At 39.1% G+C, this 21,017-nt stretch overlaps 1 long non-coding RNA gene across 3 annotated transcripts; it reads left to right on the forward strand.

Moving 5' to 3' along the window:
• Positions 1-314: 314 nt before the first annotated feature.
• LOC116593102 lies at positions 315-16,652 on the forward strand. Of its 3 annotated transcripts, XR_004286746.1 has the most exons (5): positions 315-567; positions 8,919-9,027; positions 11,287-11,360; positions 12,137-12,206; positions 15,518-16,652. It is a non-coding gene; the product is annotated as an uncharacterized LOC116593102 (long non-coding RNA). The 3 variants fall into 3 exon arrangements; XR_004286747.1 differs by lacking the exon at positions 11,287-11,360 and having other exon boundaries at positions 15,513-16,652; XR_004286745.1 differs by lacking the exon at positions 11,287-11,360.
• The last annotated feature ends 4,365 nt before the right edge of the window (positions 16,653-21,017 follow it).

The following is a 21,017-nucleotide window of genomic DNA, read 5'->3' on the forward strand; positions in this document are numbered from 1 at the left end:
TGACCAGTTGAGAGTCCTCCCTAAATGTGTCTATGAGTAACAGTTATTAACAACATGTCCTAATCTCATCTAAGTATTGAATTTTATGTTTTAGTGCTTTTGCTCCATACTTAAGAGCTATATTTGTTTTTTAAGGATTTTATTTATTTACTTGACAGACAGAGATCACAAGTAGGCAGAGAGGCAGGCAGAGAGAAAGAGGGGGAAGCAGGCTCCCTGCTGAGCAGAGAGCCCAAGGCGGGGCTCCATCCCAGGACCCTGAGATCATGACCTGAGCTGAAGGCAGAGGTCCAACACACTGAGCCACCCAGGCATCCCTTAAGAGCTATATTTAATATTGCCTTTGTTGGTATGTCTTTTTTAAACAATCTATTTATATTCTGAATTACATTTTATTTAATCTAAGACTCTTTACTAGACTATAAGCTTCTTGAAGGTAAAGACTGTCTTGTTCACAAATGGATTTTATTTTCCAGCATAGTGCTTGGCACAGGTGGATCCTTAGTAAATATTTGTGAAGGAGGTACATTGTGAGCTAATGGATGAAATAGAAGTGTCATCTCACAGGTATGTGACTAGTGGCTTGGGCAGACTTCTAAGTTGGCATTATCTCAGTGAGGTGGTTTGCTCCAGTATAGGTCCTCAACTCCACAGACCTAGGAACTCAACGTTGGGCCTTAGCTAAAGTTGATTATTGTCCTGGTGGTAGACTCAGACTAAACAAACCCTTAAGAGTCTGCTGTATAAACGAAATTTATGTCCTCCAAAAAATATAGCTTTTGGGTCATCTGGAATTCTGCTCATTCATTCATTTAATGAATTGTATTTACTATGTTTTAGGTATTGCTATATCTTTGTATAAACAGTGAACAAAACAGACAAGATCATTATTGTCATGCAATGTGTACAAACTATGTCAACAAATCTATAAATGCAGACAACCATAGCTCTTATAAAAATATATATAGCATGCCCTCCTACTCTGACTTTTGACGCAAAAGTTTCTCAAATTATTCAAGTGGAGAATTAAGCTAGAGTGTGTGGGATGCATGGGTGCCTCAATCAGTTAAGTGTCTGCCTTTGGCTCAGACCATGATCCCAGGGTCTTGGGATCGAGTACCACATTGGGCTCGCTGATCAGCAGGGATCCTGCTTCTCTCTCTGCCTACCACTCCCTCTGCTTGTGCTACCTCTCTTTCACACATACACACAAATAAATAAATAAAACCTTTAAAAGATAAATATATATATATATATATATATATATATATATAGCAGGATAAAAGGATGAAAATTGTTAGGAAGGAGTGTGTACTATTTGAAATTAGATAATCAGGGAAGGCATCCCTCAAGAGGGATGTTTAAACTGAAACCTGAATTAAGTGAGGGAAGAAAATACCAGAAAGGGGAACCATTACATTTAAAGGCTCTGAGGCAGGAATAATCCTGAAGGTGTTTGAGGAATAAAAAGTAGGCCAGTAGTAGGCAGCCTCTAAGATGGCTTTCAATGATTTCTGGCTACTGGTATTTATGCCCTTATGAAATTCCCTCCCCTTGAATGTGGGCTGGACGTAGTAACTAGCTTCGAATGAATAAAATGTGGCAGAGGTGATGGAATGTCACTGCCGATGTTCCATTGCAAAAAGACAGTGGCTTTGGTCTTGGGTGGTTTTTGTTGTCTTATTTTGGCACTGAGCAGAAAAGTTAACAGGGTGGGCCCGAGACAGCTATCCTTAGAAAGGCCAATTTATAAGTTTGGCCTTTGGCTAGCATCTGGGAATTTGGTTGGTAAACAGTTCCCCACACGGCTATAAAACTTTCCCTGACTGATAAGGGTGACTTACTATGCCTAGACTGATTATGCAAACAATAGGCTTATGCTGAACACCTGCTTTCCACCTGGGAGTCTAGAATTTCAGTACACATTAGACAGAGGGTACCTATATGAGCAGCCCCCCTATAAAATCTTCAGGTGCTAAGTCTTCCATGGGCTTTCCTGGGCAGAAATATTGTACACACATTGCTACATTTTCTTTGCTGGGAGAAGTGTGTGATCTGTGTGAGCCCTTATTTGAGGGTAAGAGCATGAGGATTCCTGCAAATAGATTCCTCCAGACTCTTTTCTTTATGACTCAAACGTGTATCTTTACTCCATTGCTTTGGTAAATTTTAGTCACTTACAACTACATGGTAAGTTCCCTGAGTGCTTCTTAGCTCATCTCTGAATGTGGAGGTGGTCTTGGGGACCTCCCACACCCTGGCTCTGATGAAACAAGCAAACAAAACCAAAAAACCACTTTCATGGGACTATAACAACTTTTGATTTTTGGGGGGGGGGGCGGTATTTTCTTTTCTTTTCTAAAGATTATTTATTTATTTGACACAGAGAGAGAGAGAAAGAGATTACAAGTAGGCAGAGAAGTAGGCAGAGAGAGACGGGGAAGCAGGCTTCCCCGCTGAGCAGAGAGCCTGAAGCAGGGCTCGATCCCAGGACCCTGAGATCATGACCTGAGCCAAAAGCAGAGGCTTTAACCCACTGAGCTATCCAGGTGCCCCTGTTTTTTGTATTTTCTATCAGTTATCTTTTCTATTTTTGGCTAAAGATATTTGTCTGAATCTTAGATTCTGACCAACACACTAACATTCTTGATTCAAATATAATTAAAAATTTAAATGAAATTTAATTGAAATGTAAATTTTAAAATCTTGATCTATAATGCTTTCTATTAAAAACTCTGTGCCTTTTTGAAATGGAGATGAAGATAATTAATTTTGCTTTTCCTCTCCTGTCAGTTTGGGGCTAGAACAGAAGGGGAAAGTGCTGCCTGTGTTCCTAGGACCAGAGGGAATATCTTTACACTCATACTGAAAAAGAAACAAAGATGGGCAGTTCAAAAGCATTAAATCACACATCATTCATTCATTCATTCATTCAACAGATGTACTGAGTATATTCAAGGTCAGGGGCTCTTCTTGGTGTTGGGGTACAGCTGTGAACAATTTATATATGGTTTGCAGAGCTTTCTTTGCATGGGCTATGTGTGTGTCAGATAATTAATAAATATCAGGTCATAATAAGTGCTATTAAGATAAAACAAGATGATGTGATTAGAAGGTGGGACTGGAAGGGTAGAAGATGGCCACTTTTGGTTGAGTCGTCTTTCACATACCAGATTGACTTCAGAAGAAAACTGATCTATGGTGTTTTAAATATTTTAACATTAATTGCCAATTTTTAATATTTGGGAGATTTCACATTAAATCTAAATTTTTGCTTTCTCTTGAAAAATCAGAAGATATAATTATGCTGGGTGGATATTTCTGCATGACAATAGTAACCCTTTCAATGGGAAACATCTTTCCTCTTCTTCATAATTCCCCCTTTCCTACCAGAGCTGCTGCTCTCATTGGCAATACCTGCTTACTTCTAAATTCTGAAGAAGTTTCAAAAGCTAGGCCAGTAAAAGAACAGGGGCCAGGATATTGTATGAAGTGGATCCAAAGCATCTAGAAAGTCATGAGTAAAACAGCAGTGGGGGGCGCCTGGGTGGCTCAGTGGGTTAAGCCGCTGCCTTCGGCTCAGGTCATGATCTCAAGGTCCTGGGATCGAGTCCTGCATTAGGCTCTCTGCTCAGCAGGGAGCCTGCTTCCTCCTCTCTCTGCCTGCCTCTCTGCCTACTTGTGATCTCTCTCTGTCAAATAAATAAAAAAAATCTTAAAAAAAAAAAAAACAGCAGTGGGGAGAAGGCCTAGACACCTACATATGTGGCCATCTGAGGTCACTTTTTTGCCTGGTCCCACCATGGGCTTGTAATGGTATATAGGGTCTGTTTTTTTTTACAGTATGAAGAATAGACCAGAGAGTTTAATAAAAAGGAAAAAAGAATGAACTAGTGGTCAGAGTCTGCTGCTATATGGCTATATAATTTTACATGATCTCATGATTTTAATATGATTATATGTTTTCCTAAAAATGGGAAAAATTAGATATTTAAACACTATTTTTCCACTCAGAATTCCCATTTTTTAGGCTTTCTCAAATGTCAGATGTCATTGGAATGGCAATAGGCATCCTGAGAATCCAGCTAAGGAAAGCTGAGTTGGAAATGGACCACTTTAACTACAATTTGGAAAGTAGTTTTTGAATGTTTCAGCAAAACTATCCAGAAATGACAGACTTCTGATATGAAAATATACAAAGTTATCTTCTTTTGTCAGCTTTATAATGATTAAAGAGCTGATAAAAAGTCATACAAATTGGGGCGCCTGGGTGGCTCAGTGGGTTAAAGCCTCTGCCTTCGGCTCAGGTCATGATCCCAGGGTCCTGGGATCGAGCCCCGCATCGGGCTCTCTGCTCTGCGGGGAGCCTGCTTCCTCCTCTCTCTCTCTCTCTCTCTGCCTGCCTCTCTGCCTACTTGTGATCTCTGTCTGTCAAATAAATAAATAAAATCTTTAAAAAAAAAGTCATACAAATTTAATGCGATATGAAACAAAGGGGGTAAAGAAGATCAACGAAACCAATGCAAATGATTCTGACATCGAGAGGCAAACAGCAACAAGAGCTTTTTGAGCTTAACAAAGACAATAACTTGTTAATGAAAAAGAAGAAAAAAAGGAAGACTCTTGGATTGTTTGATACTCTGTTAAGAGAAGTTGATCACATGGAGAAAGGTTGACATTTCTTACTTATTTGATATGTCTGTGGTTCTTACTGCCTGTCAGTTTCAAATCACCCTTTTTTTCTGCTCTTTGAAAAATAGATGTAGGCCCTAAAATGGGTTTTCTTTCCTAGCTCGCACTGAGGCTAGAGGGTAGTCAGTAGATGGTGCTGGAGACACAATGCAGGAGGAAAAAACGAGTTTTGCCTCTGAATTCTGGCGTGCTTTGGCCGGTTCCTGCCGCACACAAGACTCCTCACAGCTTCTCCAGCCCCAGATTCCTGCAGTGCATGGTTTCTCCAGCATCTAGTCCTACAACGCTTGAAGCTTCTCCAGCACCCAACTCCTGCTGTGCGCCGTAGCCCGAGGCGTCCCCTCGAAAGCCGCTTCCCAACACTCGGTAAGCGGATATCCAGCTAGTTCCACTAGGGGGCACCACAGCAATTTCCTGCTGTTCAGTGAGTCACAGACAATGCACCTCAACCTTGACTGAGGGTGAGGGCGCTTAGCAGGCTTAGTAGCTGCCTCTATTATTTGCGATTTCTATATTCCATATTCTTTTTAATGTCTTTTTATTAAACCTTTCCTATCAAATTACCGTGTGTTTTTTCTCTCCTGGTTGGACCCAGACTGATAAAACATGAAATGTTGATATCTATGAAAATAACACAAAACTCATTTACACAACTACAATGAGAATGTTGATGATAAAGTAGTTAATGGCTGTCTATTTTTTTTAAGTTGTCCTGTGGGTTTGTTTGTTTGTTTGTTTTTAAGATTTGAGAGAGACTGCGAGCAAGCAGGGGGAGGAGTGGAGAGAGAGAGAGCGAGAAACAGAGGAAGACCCAAACTATCTGCAGAGCAAAGATCCCAAGGGGCAGTGGGGGGATCATGACCTGAGCCAGAAAGCTGATGCTGAACTAACTGAGCCACCCAGGCACCCCAGCTATCATCAATTTAAAGAGTATAAAATGGGTGGCTCAGTGGGTTAAGCCTCTGCCTTGGGCTCAGGTCATGATCCCTAGGTCCTGGGATCAGCCCTGCATGGGATTCCCTGCTCAGTAGGGAGCCTGCATCTCCCTTTCCTGCTCCCCCTGCTTGTGCTCTCTCTCTCTCTCTCTCTGTCAAATAAATAAAATCTTTAAAAAAAGCAAAAACAAAACCAAAAAACCTTAAATGCCCTGAGAAGCTTGCAGTTTACACATGAAAGAGGTTTTTTCCAAATTGGACAATCCTAAAATTGTACAAAATCTTACTAATAAGGATTATGAAACTGGAAAAAAAAAAAAAAAAAACCTTTTCTAAACTATAACAAAAACAAACTTTGGTCAGCCATGTTGGAGAAAAGATCAGATTATCTTTTGATTCTCTCCAATTGAAAGATGGGCTCAGTCGGTTGAGCTTCTAACTCTTGGTTTCTGCTCAAGTCACAATCTGGGGGTCCTGGGATTGAACCCCATGTCGGCCTTTGCACTTAGCATGCAGTCTGCTTGCCCCTCTTCCTCTGCTCTTCCCCCTGCTCTCTCTCTCACAAATAAATAAAATCTTTTTTTTAAAAAAGAAAATATTATGACATTATCATTTGGAGAGGTGATTAAGAAGTATGTAGTCAAAAAAGTTGGAAAGAATAACAAGTATGTCAAGCAGATAGTTAATAAGAATACTTTGGTTTTTTTGAATTTTGTAGTATTTGTGGTATTTATCAACTTTTTAAAATTATAATATATTGTGTTAGTTTTCTCATTAAAAGTAGCTATTTGCTTGTATACCTTGTTTCTTTCATACTTGTGCACTCTTCTTCTTAAAGAAGATCCCCCAGTTGTATAAGGTTTTCCACTAGCCTGGATTTGGTCCAACTAACTCTCCTTTCCTCATCTGTGTACTGAAAAGGTTTGTTTGGATAAGAGTCCTCCAGGAGATGCTTATCCCTACCCTCTTGAGATATTGTATTAATAGGTGATTTGTACCTAAGAATAGCATGATACAGGAGAAAAAGTTGATGAGTTTAAGTTCTCAAATTCTAAAATCCTACTGGCTTATTCTCTGTAGAAATGGTCTCACCAAATACACAGGAGGACAAAAGAAAAAGAAGAAATTTCCCCAGGGTATTGAGGAGGTTCAATTTCTGCTCACATGTTAAGCACAGGAGGGACAGGGCTGTGCCGTGTGATAGTATGTTGAGACCACCATCCTCCTCCTCCCACCCCACAAGAAACAGAAAAAAACTTTAAATGTCTGACCATGTAGACTTTTCTGCTGTCTGAAACCTGAGAGATCAGAAAATATCATTATCAAAAAGATAAAACTTGTATTTCCGCAATGAATAATAAAGCTACAGATAAGCAAAATAGAAATACTCTCAGGGAATGTAACCTATTAATTCAAATTCACACCAAATTGTCAAATGGCTGCAATTATATCCTTTTGTCTAGTTTTTTTAAACTTTATTGAGAAATAATTGACAAATATAATCGTATATATTTGAAGAATGTGATGATTAGATATACATACACTCTTGCAGAATGGTTACCGAAGGTCTAGATAATCCCCTCACATAAAGTATTTAATGTTGTGTATGTGGTAAAAATGCTTAAGATGTACTCTCAGCCACTTTCAAGTTTACAGTACCCTATTAACTATAATCACCATGCTGTGTATTATATTCTACAAACTTGTACCTTTGACCTTTATCACCTCATCTCTCTTTCCCTGGAGCCCCTGGCAACCAACATTCTATTCAGTTTCTAGGAAATTAGCTTTAATTGGTTGAGGAAAGGAAAATGAGACAAAGATTGAAGTAAAAAGGGGCAGTAAGTCCACTGGAGATGAGCCATCTCCACAACCAAGTTCTGTCTGAAGCCTGGTTGGAGAAGCTGGATAAAGTATAGGGAATATTTTTAATAAGAAAAATATGCATAAAATTTATTGTGGACAGAAATAGTCATAAATATGCAAAGGGTAAAAGAAATTCATCTGGAAATGCTCATTGCCAGCTCTCTAAGAAACATGAGATGGGGGCGCCTGGGTGGCTCAGTGGGTTAAGCCACTGCCTTCGGCTCAGGTTATGATCTCGGGGTCCTGGGATCGAGTCCCGCATTGGGCTCTCTGCTCAGCGGGGAGCCTGCTTCCTCCTCTCTCTCTCTCTCTGCCTGCCACTCTGCTTACTTGTGATCTCTCTCTGTCAAATAAATAAATAAAATCTTCGAAAATAATAATAATAAAAAGAAACATGAGATGGGAAATTATAATGAGCTTGCCACAAAGCTTCCCTGACTCTAAGATGTGACTTTTCTGAGTTCTTTCATATTTAATTGTATCTACGGTAGTATTTCAGGGGATCTTATTACTCTTTATTTATTATTTCTACTTATAGGGAGGCAAACTGGCTGCATTTTCTTTTTAGGAGAATGGACGTTTTGTTTTTTTGTCATTTTTAAGAAAAGACATGAATTGTAATGCTTGTCCCTTCTTATATTTGACAAGTGTTTTTATATGGACAGTAGATTTCTATAGGGAAATGTCTAATAATGGGAAATCGAGTCTATATCTCATATTTTTATAATTATAGAAAGATTACAAGTTATCACATGTGAATCTTCTCCTGCAACTATACTTTGAGAGAAGTTGCATGTAAGTGATAAAACAGAAGGGCCAATATTTCATTTTAAGTTTATCTGACTGTATCATTTTATAGCGGGGGAGAGCTGAAGCAATCATCCCCTGTAAGTGCAAGGTAGTTGAGGCCCACAAAGTTAAATCATTAGTAGCAAAGCTGAAACTGGGCTTTATATTAATATATGCTTAGTCCAGGGGTCTTTTCACCACATCGAGTTACTTCCTGTATTTGCCTCATTATACAAATGAGAATAATAACCAGATATTACAAATGATTTAATGACTTTCACAATAGAAATGTTGAAAGGTTGTTCTTTAGAAAGAAGCAAATGATCCCAGAAGTAGTGTCTGAGATGCAAGACAAATGGCAAGCAAAGAAACTGGTAAACATCTAGAAATATATAGATATTGTCTGTGAAAAACAAATATTATCTAATTTGTAGAGGTTTTTTAAAAGGGTAAAATAATGGACAAAATATCCTTAAATTCAGGAGGGAAGTGATCAGAGTTATGGTGTTCTAAGGTTCTTCCCAAATCATAATCATACTATAATGACTAAAAGCAGGAAATTCACACTGATATAATACTATAATTCACAGACTTTATTCAATTTTTACTGATTGTGTCACTAATGTACTTTTCTAGTCCAGGATCACACGTTATATGGGTAGGCTTGTGAATGCTTCAACCAAGAGAGTAAACAGAAGTGATGCTATGTGACAAGGGGAAGAAACATAGATCCCACCTCTCAATGGTAAGTGTTTAAAGAATCTACACCTCTAATTTTAAACTATCCCAAAGAAAAAAGACCTAAGAATTGCTAAGACACTCCTGAAAAAAGAAAAACAAACTAGGGAAATTTTGTTGTATCAGAGATCAAGATTATTATAAAACCATTAATTAAGACAATATGATACTGATATAGGAATAGACAACAAATGAATAAAATGAAGAACCTAGAAGGAGAACCCACATATGTAATGTTCCTGACATATTACATGGGTGATATTGTAGGTCAGTGGGAAAAGGACAAGATATTCAATGAGTAATGCTCAGACATTTGGTGATCCAAATGGAAAAAAATGTTATTAGATCATACTACACTTATAAGTCAATTACTAATTAAAAACTGAGGAGTGAAGGGCAAAATCTTATAGGTTTAAGGCATTGGATAATAATATTATAATGGTCAGGGTCTGTGGGTGGCTCAGTGGGTTAAAGCCTCTGCCTTTGGCTTGGGTCATGATCCCAGGGTCCTGCGATTGAGCCCCGCATCGCGCCCTCTGATCAGCAGGGAACCTGCTTCCTCTTCTCTCTTTGCTTGCCTCTCTGCCTACTTGTGATCTCTATCCGTCAAATAAATAAATAAAATCTTTAAAAAAATATATTATAATGGCATCTCAGTTCCTATGTCTTCATCAGAGGTCCATCTTCATTCTTGTTCCTAGGTTTTCATAAGTCATCCCTAAACTCCTACAATAAACCCTACCAACTTTTTTGGTTTTGCTTCAGCTAACTGTCCATGGTTTCTGCATCCTACACAAAGTGTTTAAGTTAACCTGGTAGAAAGGAGAGGCCAAATGTTCATCTGCTACTTACTTCATACCCAACATATATTGTCTCATTTAATTTTCACAAACAAACCAATGAGATAGTCACTGAATTATCCCCCATTTTATGATGGACACCTACAGAGGCATAGAGAAGTTAAGGCCTAAGTAAGGTCAAAGGGTTAATAATAAGTAGTTAAACCAGGATTTTAATCTGGATATTCTGGTTCCAATCCTTAACAAAGGAACTAGAATTTGAATTCTTGTACTGTCTGGCTCCAAAGATCATATTCTTAACCTCTATGCTGTGCTGTGAAAACCAGAGTATCAGAACAACTCTCTTTGCATTACTGTGTTGTGACCAGGCCAATCCCAACTCCTGGTGTCCTACAGAGCTTCACAGAAAGGAGCACTCTTCTAGCACAGACTTGATAAGCTCTTTTTAGGGAAACACTGTAGTACCAAATAACTGCTCCCCACAGGAACTTCCAGTTCTGGGACCAGACTTCACCTCTGTTATGCATACATTTTGGCTCTTAATTTCTAGCACCATTTTGTCTTGTCTTCTTCCTCCACCCCCAAGCACCAATGGTAAAGTTCACTGCAGACAGCAAGAAGACACAATGTGCTTCATCTGTGTGTAGCCTCTCCCACTACCAAAGGGATGGATAGCTTTAGCTCTCCAGAAGTCACAACTAAGTGCCCTTAGGCACATTTAGTTCAAGGAAATCAGTAATGGTTGAACTTCAGCTCCAAGTCCAGCACTGTGCTAGGTGTGGCCCACAAGATTTTGTACCATCTGGATTTTGCAGATCCCATAAAAATAAGACTTTCTTTTCATCTGCCACCTTCAGAGGCTTTGGTTTTTAAAAGGGCCACCACAGGCTTAGTTCATGATCTTGTACCCTACAGTGGGCTTGGGCTGTCATAAGAAGCTGTCACTGAGAGCAAAATAAGTTAGTTTTGTTTTATTTCTCAATGAGAAATTAGGGATACCTGGGTGGCTCAGTTGGTTAAGCATCTGCCTTTAGCTCACATCATGATCCCAGTGTCCTGGAATCATGTCCCATAGCAGGCTCCCTGCTCACCAGGGAGCTCCCTGCTCACCCTCTGCCTGCTGCTCCCCCTGCTTGTGTGCTCTCTCTCTCTGACAAACAAATAAATAAAATCTATAAAAGTAAAAAATGAGACAGCATTTCAAATATGGTAAAGATTCTAAATATGAACTAGTAGTTTCTAGAAATCGTTTTGTATTTCTTTCTCTTTCTCTTTCCTTTCTTCCTTCCTTTTTTCTTTCCCTTTCTTTCCTTCCTTTCTTCCTTCTTAATCAGCAAAAGCCTCTCTGAATTACTACAACTAGAAATGATCTCTTTCTCTAGCCACTATAGTATGTAGACACTTGAAACATGCTCATGTTCTTTTATTGAATAAATAGCTGTACACTTCTCTCACCTACTTACCAGATCAAATGCAGAGGTAATGAGTTCTGCGGGAGCATAATCTTCAAAAGTGGCTCCTTTACAACAAAATTTTTAAGGTAAAATATTGATAAGACAAAGGGATCACTTCTGTGCCATTCTTGCATTCCCCACCACACTTCAACAATACCTTGGCCATAATGGACCACTTCATGAAATAGGTCATCACAGACTTAGAGCAGATATGTTGAGAAATAGTTACCATATGGAGCTGAGTGGCATAGCCGAGGGTGTTTAATCCCTGCACCTGGGCTACTTTAAAATGAGGGAAAGTGGTATTAACCAAAAAATCCAAAATTTAGAAATAAGTTAAAGGAAAAGGAGCATGTTCTTCCAGTATTAAACATTTTAACAAAGCCATGCAAGGATTACTTAAGTACCAATCCTTGACTCACTATCTAGCCTTATTTTAAAAACCCAGATTTCGTGAAGTCACGTCTTAACTTATAGGGATTTTTTCCTCTGGGACAGATGTAAACGATTTCTGTCTAGTGGAAGAATTATCCCAAACTTATGGTTTTATTGCCTTGTAGGATTTTAACCAGTTTTATAGCTAACCCAACAATCTTATTCTAATATTTTTTTTCAATGTTTTTAAATACCCATTTACTTAAGTGGTCTTTGAATCAGCTTTCCCATTTTACTGCTTCCTTCACTAATGATTGAACAAATCTCTGACACATGCCCATACTATGTATGAGAGGCATGGTTTTAAATTTTTGAAAAGTGTACTTTGCCCAAGCAAACTACAGAGATGGAAGCCTTGTTTTCTGGTAAGAATACTGAATCTGGGGAATACAGCTTGGACTCTCATTATTTCCTACCCAAATCACAGGTCTCCATGTTGAAGCAAGTGCAACCTGCTCAAGATGGCCAAGAAGTCCCACCAACCTAGAAGAATTCATGTAAGTCAGCAGTGCACCAAGCAGTGGAATTAGCGGCACTCTACACTCTTCAGAGTAGAGTGCAGGGGAGAGGGATGAACCAAAGCGGAAAAGGAAGCAGAAAAAAAAAAAAAATGGAGAAGAAGGAGAAAGAAAACAAACTAGGGAAACAAGGCCTAGGGATGGTGCAAATGACGGGATTTCAAGCTCCTTAGAGAGAATTTTGAAAAACCCTGGACATGGACATAATAAGACTCAATAAGAGTACATCTCTAGTTTACTTAGGTGAGCCAACAAAAATAAGGAGAGGCATAAAAGAAGGGGATTTCACAAATATGACTGCAGTTAAAGAAATGCCAGAAATGTGTTATTAGTTGAACACATTCAAATGATTTGTTAATCCAGATATAACTTTATCCACACCATGTACACTCAGTATTAATCTTTTTGAGGACTCATTCTCCCTCCCCCCAGCAATTCAAAAACAGTTCAAAATACTTAGGAAAATTATGTTATCAAAACAAAGCAAAACCTGAATCAGAGTGAATCATAGCAGTTATCTAGTCACTAACCCGATGCTAGACAAGGACTATGATGAGTTTGCTCGCCTGCAGGGAAGGGAGGGAAGAAAGCAGGAGGCGTCAGAAGATGAGGCAGGCGCTGAACTTGTTTCTCCCCAGCACATTCTCCCAAACTGGTGAAAACCAGTCCAGTTTTAATATGACAAAAATCACTGCTTCTCAGACCATGATGAAAAAAATGTTGGAGGGAACAGTGTAAACACCAGGAAAGAAAAGAGCCCAAGGGAAGAGCCTTCTTTATGATGTTCACCCCCACATGTCTGCACAAGCTATGCTCCCTCTGATGACAAATCCTTAGTAAGTCTTGGCTTACTAGTGGGTAAAAAGGGAAAGTGTATATAAAAGAACTGATGCTCCAAAAGAAATGTTCAACTGGCTTAAAAAAAAAAAGACTACCCCTCCCCCACCAAAAAAACTGAACAGTATTTCAAAGGTGTTATTCAATGCACTTAAGTCAGTAAAGGGATAGAAATCAAACCTAGGCAAGACCTTTGTCTAAAAAGAATGCCCCTGGTATCACTGAATTCAATACTCAGATAATAAAATTTCCATTTGATAAACATTTTTCTATATAAGAGGCAGCTCTAATTCTATTTGAGGAATATAGATTGTTGATGAGATTCATAGACCATTATCTCTTCTCCTTATTTAAAGGATTCAGATTCCCCCATCTTATAAAGCATCCAGTACAGTCTTTTATAATCCTCAGGATAATCCTCATGATAATCCTCAGGGGGGTTAAGGGGTGGGGAGAGCATGGCCTCTGAACAGGTAGAATTGCTTTTATTATTCTTTGTTGTCATGATGGGAATTATGTGTTCAGCTCCAAATGCTGAATTCACGAAAACAATGTTTTTTTCCCTCACTAGGAATAAGACAAACTATTAAATCATTATTTCCTTTCCAGCTAAGGGTCCTTGTTGTCCTGACCAACTAAATGAACCATGCAGTATCTACTTGGAAAAAATGTGTGGCAGAAGTGTGAGTGGTTAAATGTCACAGAAACTGGGCTCTAAAAGCTCACAGCTGAATGCATAGTCACTGTTTGCAATTCACTGCTGGCATCTGTTGCCATTCTGCCCAATGTTAAGGGGCTACCCCTGGGAGTTAGCTGATGCTTTCTGAATAACTCACTTCTAAAATCACCCAAGAAGTGAAGCAATATTTATTTGTCAGCATGAATTATGATGCTGGCAAAAGTCATGAATCCATGTTGTTAAACCTATGCGGATTTACTCTAGCTTTGCATCACTCAGATTAACATCAGGGATAAAAGGGCAAGCTACTGTCAAGGGCCAGATACCAAGAGCTTTGGCCAGAATTAAAGACAAAAGGTGCCTGGGTGGCTCAGTGGGTAGAGCATGTGACTCTTGATCTCAGGGTCATGTGTTCAAGCCTCATGTTGGATGTAGAGATTACTAAAAAAAAAATAAATAAAAATAAATAAAAAAAGAAAAGGAAAAAAGGCAATAGGTAATCATCTCTGTGGAGAGGTGCCTTGGTCAGCACCATTTATCCAAAGGGTCCATTCACATGAAAAAGAAGGGTTTTTGCAATCCCACAGGTTCCTTGCCTCCTGACTTTAGTTGGCTCACCTAAGTGAATTGTTTGTTTTCTCATATTGTGCTTGGACTCTCTCATCCAATGATGTAGACTTTGCTTCCCTTTTTTTTTTTTTTTCTCACCTAATACAGGAGAGGCTCTCAATTTCCCCTTCCTGCCTAACAGGCATGGTCCACATCTCATATCCTTCTCTTTTGCAAAATGACATTTGGCCAAGGGAAAACACATCAGGAGCTATTTCTTAAATCTTTATTGCACTGAGTATTTAAATCTTTATTGCACAGCTCTAGATGACTGTTCTGTGCCCAAACAGCAAAGAGATGGGCTTAAGAGTTTCCAATGAAATTTGCTATTTACAGCCAGGTTGGGGGAGGAGTTGTGGCTCACAGTCAATGTCAGGAAATAGGGAGTATAATTTAATCTGTGCCTCCTCCTTCCTTAACTTGCTGCTGGGTGGTGTCCCACTTTGAACTCAAATGGAATTCAGATGTTTCAGAGCTCTTCTAGTGAGCAACAAGGATGGAGCTTCAAGAATTTGCAAGAGGAGGAGCCCTCTGGAGAGAATCATTCCCAGAGAAAAGGAATAGACATCACAGCTGTAGAAAGGGAGGAGCTATTCCAAGTACTACGTGGTGTCCTCAACCCAGTCTTGCCCATCGGATTAGGCACCAAAGACTCACATTCCACCTAGGGAATGGCTAGTAGAGAAAACACTCTAAGTAAAAACTATTTGTTCACAAAAATTTGGTGAGACAGCAGGACTGTATGGGACATCTTTAAAAGGAGAGCCAATTTCCACACACTGTTGGCACCTACAGGGCTTCACTGTATTAGAAGCATCAAGTGTGAGGAATCTATACTGCCTAGCAGGCATAGCCAGTGGAGGTGAGGGCAGGGTCTCACAGATGGGCTCCTTCTAGAGGAGCTTGACATGCTCAACAGAGGTGAGAGGAGGAAAGAAAATGGCTGTTTCTGTAATTTAAGTGACCAGCATTGTTTGAAGAGATACATGGGGGACCTTCATAAATACTTAGTTTGAGAGGATCCCTTACAGAACACTGAGATCTTGTAATAGCAGGTGGGAGCAAGAAACTAGGGGGGCAGATGATTCTTTTCCTAAGTGTGGTTTTACTTTGCAGGGAATAACCAAGTGAACAGACTCTTAACTGTTTTTCTTTCAAAGGACAGATGGAGATCCATGTTGCTCAGGCCTAACTCCTGACGTGCTTTGGCACCAGGAGTTAAAAACTGGAATGTGCTGCTTGCTTCTGGGGTGCTGCTGACCCACTGAAGATGTCACTGAGAACATTGCCACTGAGAACAACTGGTAATTTTAGCTCTCCGCTGAAGGAATTAATCTACACTTATTAGTTATGGAGTACTGTTGAAAAATTGTTTTAACATTTAATTTCTTTAGCTCTCTGTATGTTTATTCTTTTGAGAAACTTGGTTCATCTTTGGTGTTTATTGAGAGCATCTTCTAAGAGCTCATATCTGGATCAATTCTCATGTTTGTCTTCTACTGTATTTTGTGTATTTTATATTGAAAGCATTGGTTTATATTCCTGTCTTTCTTGGTGCAGCTATGGACTATTCATGGAACTTACAGGGACAGGGATTGTATCAGACATTTTAATTATTTGAACTGAACTCTTTGTAGCCTTCATCATTGTCAGAGCAAGCTCTGCCCCCCCAAAAAACTCATCAAGATTTTCTGTGAATGTCCTACAACATGGCTAAGACTGGTAGTTATCTCCAAACAATACTTCCTGTTCTTTTAAGAGTAACAAAAATCTTAGGTGGGCATAAAACAATACAGTAAATACATTTCTCAGATTCTCTTGTAGCTAGATGAGGTCTTGCAATGAAGTTTTGGCACTGTATTGTGAGCAAAGTGTGGACTCTCCCTCCCAGTTTGTGCTGGGAAAGAGAAGGAGAATACTTTCTTACCTCCACGTTTTGCATTTTACTATTTGGATGAGGGATATAGTGATGAACTATCTCCACCCTTGAAGACAAACACCCTCCTCTAGACATGGTAGAAAAAACAGCTAAGAGGATTCTGGGACCTGACAACACAGTTATTATAATAGTCCTGGACTGCTCACTCCTACACCAGGTATAATATGAGGGAAAAATAAACTCCTATCTCATTCAGATCACTGAATAACCACTTTGGTGTGTGGTATACATTAAAATATTTATTCCATGGAGCCAGCTAGTGTTCTTATTTGTCATACCTTACAAATGCTCTTGGCACAAAACAAGAAGTTTAATATCTAAATAATCACACTGGGGCACCTGGGTGGCACAGTTGGTTAAGTGTCTGACTCTTCATCTCAGCTCAGGTTGTGATCTCAGGGTGGTGAGATTGAGCCCTGTGTAGTGCTCCATGCTCAACAGAGTCTGCTTGGGATTCTCTCCCTCTCCCTCTGACCCCTCCCACTTGTGCTCTCTCTCTCTCAAATAAATAATTTTCTTTTAATACCATATTAAGTCAGTAGATGATATGTGAAATTGTCAGGATCTCTTTTATAAACTATCAAATTTTAAGATTTAAATCTTATAATTGTGAAGTGAGAGAAAAACCTCTCCTTTTAACATTTCCACAGGCTATTTGTCTATCACATAAATATTCATTGGTCCAACTCCAAAGAGGTGGAAGTCAAATGTTCTAGTTCCTGTCCTTTTATTGCCCTCAGGCCACTCAAATATGGCTGCCTTCTTACTTTCAACATGCTTATTCTGAAACTCACAGATCACATGCTGAACTCTGACCAACTGTAATGAGAAACAAACTTTAGTTTTTGTCATAGTCAACTCTTTCACTCCTTTCTCATTACTTTATGCTCCTCTTTCACTCCTTAACCTTCTATCACCCACCCTTCAATTATTTCCCATTACCCATGCCTCCATTTCCTTGTTCCAGAAAAACTTGCTCACGGTATCCCTAAGAGATTTTGTAGCCCCAACCAATTCTGAGACCCCCGTGCTTATCCAAGATACTTTCCATGTACTGGTAGTTCCACTTGTAGGTCCTCTACAGCCTGGCCACAGTGCCAGCTATGTAGGGTGGGGCAGAGTGGTTGGTCCCTGAAGGACAAGGAGGATCTTATCCTGAAGTAATAAACATTCATGAAACTGAGGGACATGTTTGATAGAAAGTCCTTTAGAGAGAGCAGAAAGTCAAAGGCCTAAAGCATTTGAGGTGACATCATAAAAAGTTAACAGAGCTGAAAAATTAAAAAAAAAAAAAAAAGAATGAAAACGATTCAAATTGAAGTCAGAATCAGGGTTCTCATGTTTGAGGCCATTCCAAGTTGCTTGGTGGAAAGTGATTAATTCTATACTTTGTTGGTTTTGGTTTTGAACCTAAGGTAGCAAGAACTTACTTAATCATGGCATACTGCTATCATCAGTCTGGGCAAGTGCCCCCTCTTATTTCTTTTTGTTTCATTTTCCTCTTTAATTGTTGATTCCCACCCTTGTTCCCCTCTCCAGCATAAGAACCTGCCCTAAAGTACAAACAATGTATGTCCTTATATGTCTATACCTTGTAAAATATATAGCATTATTTTGCATATTTGTAATTTATAAATTCCAAATTATATAAAGGAATTATGTGAAAGAACTAACTAGAACCCAGAGTTCCACATGATTTAGATAAGATGCCCATTCTCCTGACCTTTACAGTTTCATTGTTAATAGTGAGTATGTCCTGAATATGCCCAAAGGAAGACAGCACCCTGTGCTCCAGGAATGAAGACGAGTTCCCAGAGTCCTATGCGTTTGAAAAGATTCCCACTCATTACCTCCACCACACTCACTACAGTCTACCTATATAGATAGACCAACAGAGCTAATCCCACATTCCTGTGAGGTTTTTTCTCTGGCCTACATAACTTTTTCCACTGGGCTTAGAGGTGTCTAAGAGTTCGTGTCAAGAATTTTAAGAAATTAAGATTTTACCCTACTTACATTACAGGAGAGGAGCCCTGAGCTTAGGCAACACAAATCTTTTAAAATGCATAAGAAGACTTCCTGATCTTTGCCATATAGGGAGACATTATTTTCATTATAATGGACAATAAACAACCTGTCTTTTGTTATCAGTCTTCCAAAACTATTCACAATAAGAACATCCTTGAGGGATGCCTGGGTGGCTCAGTCATTAAGTGTCTGCCTTCAGCTCAGGTCATGATCTCAAGGTCCTGGGAACAACTACTGCATCAGGCTCCTGCTCAGTAGGGAGCTTGCCTCTCCCTCTGCCCTCCCCCACTGCCTCTGTGCATTCTTTCTCTCTCTCTCAACTAAATAAATAAAATCTTTAAAAAAAAAGGGGGGGGGGCACCTGGGTGGCTCAGTGGGTTAAGGCCTCTGCCTTCGGCTGAGGTCATGATCCCAGGGTCCTGGGATTGAGCCCCATGTTGGGCTCTCTGCTCAGCGGGGAGCCTGCTTCCTCCTCTCTCTCTCTGCCCGCCTCTCTGCCTACTTGTGATTTCTCTCTGTCAAATAAATAAATAAAATCTTTAAAAAAAAAAAAAAAAAAAAGAACATCCTTGAAAAGATAGTCCAGAACAAAGGCAGTCTGCTCACAAGATATACAAAATTCAAGAGATCCTTGGAGATTGTCTTCCAAACCTTTTTCTATGCAATTTTCTCTTTCTTTCTTAAATACCCCTCTATGTAGCTTATAATATCAGATAACCCATTCTTGTTGCAATCATTTACAAACCTCTCATTTTCTGAGGATTTCTGAAGAAATCAGTGTATTGATGATCCTTCACTACAGTGGCCTTTTGGCTCCATGACTTCTCCTTCAATGATCTAAACCTCTATTTTCTGATTATTTTTGAAGTTGAAATGAATATCATTTCATATGTTCGTTATTAGTGTCTTCCTTTTTTTTTTTTAATATTTCATGTATTTATTTGTCAGAGATAAAGGGAGAACACAAGCAGTGGGAACAGCAGGTGGAGAGAGAAACAGGCTTCCCGCTAAGCAAGGAGCCCGATGTGAGACTCAATCCCAGGATCCTGAGATCAATACCTGAGCCTAAGGCAGACACTTAACTGACAGCCACCCAGGTGTTCCTTAATGTCTCCCCTTATGCAAATGCCATGTGCATATCCTTCGCCCAGTTTTCTCTTGGATTTACCATTTTCCTCTCTCTCTTTTTAAGATTTTATTTATTTATTTGACTAGAGAGATAGCATGACATTCCAAGCAGCGGGAGTGACAGGCAGAGGGAGAAGTAGGCTCCTGGCTGAGCAAGAAGACTGATGTAGGACTTGATGTCAGGACCCTGGGATCATGATGTGAGCTGAATGAAGGTAGATGCTTAACTGACTGAGCCACCCAGGCATCCTGGGTTTACCATTTTCTTATAATTAGCAAGAGGTCTTCCTCACTGTAGATATTTTTCCCTTATTGCCCTTATTTCAAATATCCTTTTCCAATCTGTGATCTGTATATGAACTCTCCCTATTATAGCTTTCAATGAAGCAAACTAAGTCCTTAATTCTAATGTATTTTCCATCCATTTCTTTTTTATCTTAGAGTTTGTGCTTTGGGGAGTTGGTTTAAGAAGTTCTTCCAAGGGCGCCTGGGTGGCTCAGTGGGTTAAGGCCTCTGCCTTCAGCTCAGGTCATGATTTCAGGGTCCTGGGATTGAGCCCCACATCCAGCTCTCTGCTCAGCGGGGAGCCTGCTCCCCCCACCCCGCCTGCCTCTCTGTCTACTTGTGATCTCTACCTCTCAAATAAATAAATAAAATCTTTAAAAAGAAAAAAAAACTTCTTCCACACCCCAAAGTCAGAAAAATAATAGGTGTATCTCTTTTTTTCCTTTATCATTAATATTTCAAATTTACATTGTCCATTTAGAACTTTAATCCAACTAAATTTCCCCCTCTCAGGGGATATAAACAAATATAGATATATAAAATATTTGTGGTATTAAAATTTCATTGGAAAAGGTAGAAAATTAGGGGAAAATGTCTTAAAAAGTTTTTTTTAAGTTCCTTAAGTAGACAACAATGAAAAAAGGGTTGAGAAACACTGCTATAAGCTAAGAATCCAGTATTACTTTTCTCTATGAGACTTTCCTAATATCATCTGTTAAATGTTTTATCAATCCTTTCTCTATCTGCACATATCAGTTGTCTGATACCTGCAGTGAGCCACTTTCTATCCTTTTTCAAAATCACTTTAATTTTTCATAATGTATTTAGTCTTCTTATACATCACAGAATAAGTGTGTTGAATTCATTTTTTTAAAGACCTACTACAAAAAGTCCTACTAGAATTTTCACTGGGATTGAATTAAATTTACAGATTAGTTTTGGAAAACTGACATTTTACCCTGTTGTCATCCATTCCATGACCATGGTATAACACTCCATTTATTTAAGACCTTTATGCCCTTAACAAATTTAAAACTTATTCTCCATAGAGATCATAGACATTGTTTATTCAGTTAAATTCATAGTTTAGAGTTTTGATTGTTATTAGGAATGGCATCATAGAATATTACATTTTTAGTTAGCTATTGCTGATGCAGAGGAACATTACAGATTTTTGTAAAATAGATCTTATATCTGGCATTCTTATAAAATCTCTTATTAGATCTACAGTCTTTCTGTTGACTCAGCTGGGATTATTTTATCTGAAAAAAAAAAAAAAGAGCAG

The sequence above is a fragment of the Mustela erminea genome, chromosome 6, assembly GCF_009829155.1.
Source record: "Mustela erminea isolate mMusErm1 chromosome 6, mMusErm1.Pri, whole genome shotgun sequence".
NCBI classification, from domain to species: Eukaryota; Metazoa; Chordata; class Mammalia; order Carnivora; family Mustelidae; genus Mustela; species Mustela erminea.